This window comes from Gnatocerus cornutus, unplaced genomic scaffold (assembly GCF_029298725.1).
Source record: "Gnatocerus cornutus isolate USDA-ARS CGAHR unplaced genomic scaffold, icGnaCorn1.1 ctg00000253.1, whole genome shotgun sequence".
Classification (NCBI taxonomy): domain Eukaryota; kingdom Metazoa; phylum Arthropoda; class Insecta; order Coleoptera; family Tenebrionidae; genus Gnatocerus; species Gnatocerus cornutus.
In genome coordinates, this window is record NW_028275572.1 from 6,736 (window position 1) to 12,500 (window position 5,765).

General features: G+C 45.3%; 3 non-coding genes across 3 annotated transcripts in view; all 3 read left to right on the forward strand.

The window, feature by feature from the left end:
- Positions 1-878: 878 nt before the first annotated feature.
- Positions 879-2,799, forward strand: LOC148165662 (small subunit ribosomal RNA). The gene has a single exon (XR_015771275.1). It is a non-coding gene; the product is annotated as a small subunit ribosomal RNA (ribosomal RNA).
- Positions 2,800-4,422: 1,623 nt separating this feature from the next.
- On the forward strand, positions 4,423-4,579 carry LOC148165663 (5.8S ribosomal RNA). The gene has a single exon (XR_015771272.1). It is a non-coding gene; the product is annotated as a 5.8S ribosomal RNA (ribosomal RNA).
- A 658-nt stretch (positions 4,580-5,237) lies between these two features.
- LOC148165664 (large subunit ribosomal RNA) overlaps positions 5,238-5,765 on the forward strand; it is a 4,039-nt gene continuing 3,511 nt past the window's right edge. The window contains exon 1 of the ribosomal RNA XR_015771277.1: positions 5,238-5,765. This exon is cut by the window's right edge and continues 3,511 nt beyond it. This is a non-coding gene — a ribosomal RNA (large subunit ribosomal RNA).

Below are 5,765 nucleotides of genomic sequence, written 5' to 3' on the forward strand. Positions count from 1 at the left end.
ATGAATCGCATTGATCTCTGTTTTTGACGAAAAAAAGACGGATAAAATGCAGCATTCAATCAAGGATATAAAATAAAAGAAAAATTTTCCGTAAAAACTATATTACAATGGAGGATTATGTTTCTACTTTTCGTCCGATGAGTCGCAACAAAAATAAGTAATCCATCCGTCGTTGTTCGTTTAGTCGATCTGAATGCACTGTAAAAATTTATTAAAGTAAAATGTTACGTTGCATTTCATGAATTTTGACAAACGTGTACCGAAATGTGTACAAATTATTTATTTCGACGACGACGACAACTTAGAACGGATGAATAAAATTAATTGTTGCAAGATTCAAACAAGGATGAAAAAGTCATAGAAAATTATTCCGTAACCATGATATTGGATTATTTTTTCTTCACTCTCTCCTCCGATGAGTCGCAACAAATAAAAATCCATAAATCAATTCATCCGTCGTTGTTCGTTTAGTCGATCTGAATGCACTGTAAAAATTTATTAAAGTAAAAATGTTACGTTGCATTTCATGAATTTTGACAAACGTGTACCCCGAAGTGTGTACAAATTATTTATTTCGACGACGACGACAACTTAGAACGGATGAATAAGAATAAAATTGTTGCAGGAGATTCAATCAAGGATGATGTGAGAAAAATGTCGAAAAATTTTCCATCCAGAAAGATCGCGTGGCGTTACGTCTCTTCTTACGAGGTTTTCGTTTCGCAGACACGCACACTTTCTTCAAAACAATAATAGGAAAGTGTTCAGTTTTTTATAAGAGCAGCAGGTGTCTTTCCGAAATTCTACGATTATTGTAGCTTATATGACTAGAAGGAAAGAAAGACTAAAACTCTCTTATTTTAAAACAAGAACGCAGTTCCCTGGTTGATCCTGCCAGTAGTCATATGCTTGTCTCAAAGATTAAGCCATGCATGTCTCAGTACAAGCCAAATTAAGGTGAAACCGCGAAAGGCTCATTAAATCAGTTATGGTTCCTTAGATCGTACCCACATTTACTTGGATAACTGTGGTAATTCTAGAGCTAATACATGCAAACAGAGCTCCAACCGGAAACGGAAGGAGCGCTTTTATTAGATCAAAACCAATCGGTGGCGGTCTCCGTCATCGTACAACTTGGTGACTCTGAATAACTTTACGCTGATCGCACGGTCTCGCACCGGCGACGCATCTTTCAAATGTCTGCCTTATCAACTGTCGATGGTAGGTTCTGCGCCTACCATGGTTGTAACGGGTAACGGGGAATCAGGGTTCGATTCCGGAGAGGGAGCCTGAGAAACGGCTACCACATCCAAGGAAGGCAGCAGGCGCGCAAATTACCCACTCCCGGCACGGGGAGGTAGTGACGAAAAATAACGATACGGGACTCATCCGAGGCCCCGTAATCGGAATGAGTACACTCTAAACCCTTTAACGAGGATCAATTGGAGGGCAAGTCTGGTGCCAGCAGCCGCGGTAATTCCAGCTCCAATAGCGTATATTAAAGTTGTTGCGGTTAAAAAGCTCGTAGTCGAATCTGTGTCCCGCGCCGCCGGTTCATCGTTCGCGGTGTCAACTGGCGTGCCGCGGGACGTCCTGCCGGTGGGCTTAGCTCGAGAGGGCGGCCCAACTCAATCCCGCCGCGGTGCTCTTCATTGAGTGTCGAGGTGGGCCGGCACGTTTACTTTGAACAAATTAGAGTGCTTAAAGCAGGCTAAAACTTCGCCTGAATACTGTGTGCATGGAATAATGGAATAGGACCTCGGTTCTATTTTGTTGGTTTTCGGAACCCCGAGGTAATGATTAATAGGAACGGATGGGGGCATTCGTATTGCGACGTTAGAGGTGAAATTCTTGGATCGTCGCAAGACGGACAGAAGCGAAAGCATTTGCCAAAAACGCTTTCATTGATCAAGAACGAAAGTTAGAGGTTCGAAGGCGATCAGATACCGCCCTAGTTCTAACCATAAACGATGCCAGCTAGCGATCCGCCGACGTTCTTCCGATGACTCGGCGGGCAGCTTCCGGGAAACCAAAGCTTTTGGGTTCCGGGGGAAGTATGGTTGCAAAGCTGAAACTTAAAGGAATTGACGGAAGGGCACCACCAGGAGTGGAGCCTGCGGCTTAATTTGACTCAACACGGGAAACCTCACCAGGCCCGGACACCGGAAGGATTGACAGATTGAGAGCTCTTTCTTGATTCGGTGGGTGGTGGTGCATGGCCGTTCTTAGTTGGTGGAGCGATTTGTCTGGTTAATTCCGATAACGAACGAGACTCTAGCCTGCTAAATAGGCGTATTTCGACATCCCAAAGGCCCGTCGATCCTGGGTTCGCCCGGTGGTCGTGCGCGGTTTTTACTGTCGGCGTACAAACAATTCTTCTTAGAGGGACAGGCGGCTTCTAGCCGCACGAGATTGAGCAATAACAGGTCTGTGATGCCCTTAGATGTTCTGGGCCGCACGCGCGCTACACTGAAGGAATCAGCGTGTCCTCCCTGACCGAGCGGTCCGGGTAACCCGCTGAACCTCCTTCGTGCTAGGGATTGGGGCTTGCAATTGTTCCCCATGAACGAGGAATTCCCAGTAAGCGTGAGTCATAAGCTCGCGTTGATTACGTCCCTGCCCTTTGTACACACCGCCCGTCGCTACTACCGATTGAATGATTTAGTGAGGTCTTCGGACCGGTACGCGATGGCGTTTCGACGTCGTCGATGTCGCTGGGAAGATGACCAAACTTGATCATTTAGAGGAAGTAAAAGTCGTAACAAGGTTTCCGTAGGTGAACCTGCGGAAGGATCATTAACGTGTCCTCGTACACACGAATTTTGACATATGTATAATTTATTATTATGCATTTTCATTTGATCGTGTCGATGTACACTTTATGTTTTTACAACACCGTCGTCGATGACATGGAGTCGACGGCACGATCTTTTGTCGTGCCGTTGCTTGTTTCTTTTTGAAACACCGTGTGTACGACGTTTTGAACTACGAATCGTACATATTCGGAAAAACAATAGCGTTACGCTGGCCCGCAGCGCCGGTCCTTGCGATCGAGTTTTTCACCTTTTTTGAACGAGAAAAACCGAATTCGCTCGGGCATACGGCTGTTTCTTCGGGTACCTAGATTTTTTGATTTTTTTTGTACTATCTCTCGATCTTTTCCAATGATGGAAAGAAGGAGGGACGCTTTCGGTTTTTCGACCGGATCGCGGAAAGTTGTGAACTCCACCGCGAAAGTCGAAAGACGTTAGAAGTCCTCTTTTTTCGGACACACGGAGAGGATGTAGCAGAGTAGTCGAGAAAGAAGAAAATCGCAGGTGTCGAATTAGGTTACGACACCGTGGGTTTTAAATGATTTACGCCCGGCTACGGGACCGGCGAGAGAACGCTCCCGATTCTACGATTCGCGTGAATGATGTTCGTCGTTAGACGCTTCAAAGAGTTTTTTGAAAGCGCCGTTAAACGAGCGATCGCACACACATCACACCTTGCTTTTTTAATGTTTTTGGTAGATGTGGTAAAGTGATTTCGTTAGAAACGGTAAAATTCTCTTTACGGAGCGTACGACTGCACCATTTCAAAATTATATACACCGTCAATCGTCATTAAGTCACGATATAGAACGGTAAACTTGAGGATTTTATGTTAGACGCTCAGTCTGGCACGTCTATAAATTTTTTCGTCAAAATTCACGATCTGTCTTCGGTTTGGCGACGAAAAAATATAGAAAGAAAATTGAAACACGAACACAAAGACCGCCCGCGAAAATCTCTTTTCGCTTACGGCGGATACTAATTCGCTTTTTCATAACGAGTACGATGATGTAATGATGTGTTCATTCCGATCGATCAAAAACCGTCTCTTCGTCACACTTTTTAAAGTGCTTGACACACACACACGCACACTAAATGAAAGACACAATAAAGGAAAACTACCGAAAATGTAGTTTATGAGAGAAAGCAGCATTATTTATTAAAATTATTGCTGAGAAAAAGGAAATTGGCAAATTCCTAATTAAAATCGTATCGAACATGTCCCATCTTCACACATACATGCTCGTACTTTGCGTGTAAAAGCGGAGACCGCGTGAAAAAGAAAAGTGCTTCTTTTTCGGTGCGCGGATACAAATTTGTGTTTGGGTTAATATTTTTTTTAATTTTTTCGTACGCGTAAAACTGAGACCGACGATCGCGTTCCCTTTCAGACGAGAAAGTACGGACGAAAGACAATTAAGAGCGAGAATCATAAATATCCATACCACAACACCGAAATTTTAGACGTGGCACGTTTCGGAACCACGAAGATCATTTTCGTTTCGGATGTACGCACGTACGCAAAAATTTTTGCAAGACGTGTATAGACAGCTGGACGATCGGCATGATCGGGGTTCTTGTGGAACGAGCGTTTAAATTTTAAAAAGATTACCCTGAACGGTGGATCACTTGGCTCGTGGGTCGATGAAGAACGCAGCTAATTGCGCGTCAACTTGTGAACTGCAGGACACATGAACATCGACATTTCGAACGCACATTGCGGTCCTCGGATATAATGTTCCCGGACCACTCCTGGCTGAGGGTCGTGTCAATTTCAAAGACTGCTCGGTTTTCGTTTTCGGACGAAAACGTCGGAGCGTGTTGGATGTGTTGCGACGCGTCGAATAGGTACTCATTAATGTACGTGATCGTCACTTACGTCACGATATAACGACGCACGCCTCGAACGTGTGCCGAGACGTTTACTCGAGCGTGTTTTTTCGTCAAAAAGGACGGGACGGGTATGCTTTGTATTTTTTTTTACAAAGTCCGTCGGACGTCCACCTTGCGAATCATAAATACGAAAGTGTTTACGTCGGCACATGTTCTTGCGTGGTGTGTCGTAGAATCGTGTGTTTGTGTGCGTTTCTCGTGCAGCGAGTAAATTTGCGCGACATCTTAAGACGCGAAAGCGACCAACTACTACTTGTTGTAGTTGTTGGCTGGTCTTTCGGCGTAGCACGTCCTATTTCTTCAACATGTCGTCATTTAAAAAAAAAAAATGGCGTTTTAAGGTTGAGAACGTTATAGACGGTCGTCGTGTCCGAGACGTGTAATGCAAATCGCGACAGACGTCAGATCGTAAGCGTTTCTGTAAACTTAGCCATTTTTTAAAAAGAAAAATGACGAACACGTATAGCAAGGAATGGGAGACGTGTCGTGATCGTCGAAATGACCGAATGAAAAATTTTTATTTTTCATATGCGACCTCAGAGCAGGTGAGACTACCCGCTGAATTTAAGCATATTACTAAGCGGAGGAAAAGAAACTAACTAGGATTCCCTCAGTAGCGGCGAGCGAACAGGGAGAAGCCCAGCACCGAATCCCGCGGCCGAAACCGGACGCCGGGAAATGTGGTGTTAGGGAGGATCCGTCATCCCGAGATCGTGCGGCGCGTCCAAGTCCATCTTGAACGGGGCCACAGCCCATAGAGGGTGCCAGGCCCGTAGCGACCGCTGCCGATAACGGGAGGATCTCTCCTCAGAGTCGGGTTGCTTGAGAGTGCAGCCCTAAGTGGGTGGTAAACTCCATCTAAGGCTAAATATGACCACGAGACCGATAGCGAACAAGTACCGTGAGGGAAAGTTGAAAAGAACTTTGAAGAGAGAGTTCAATAGTACGTGAAACCGTTCAGGGGTAAACCTGAGAAACCCGAAAGGTCGAAAGGGGAGATTCAGCGTGACTCGATGGCGGCGCTGGACGATCGTGTGACAGATGGCGTACGCGTCGTTT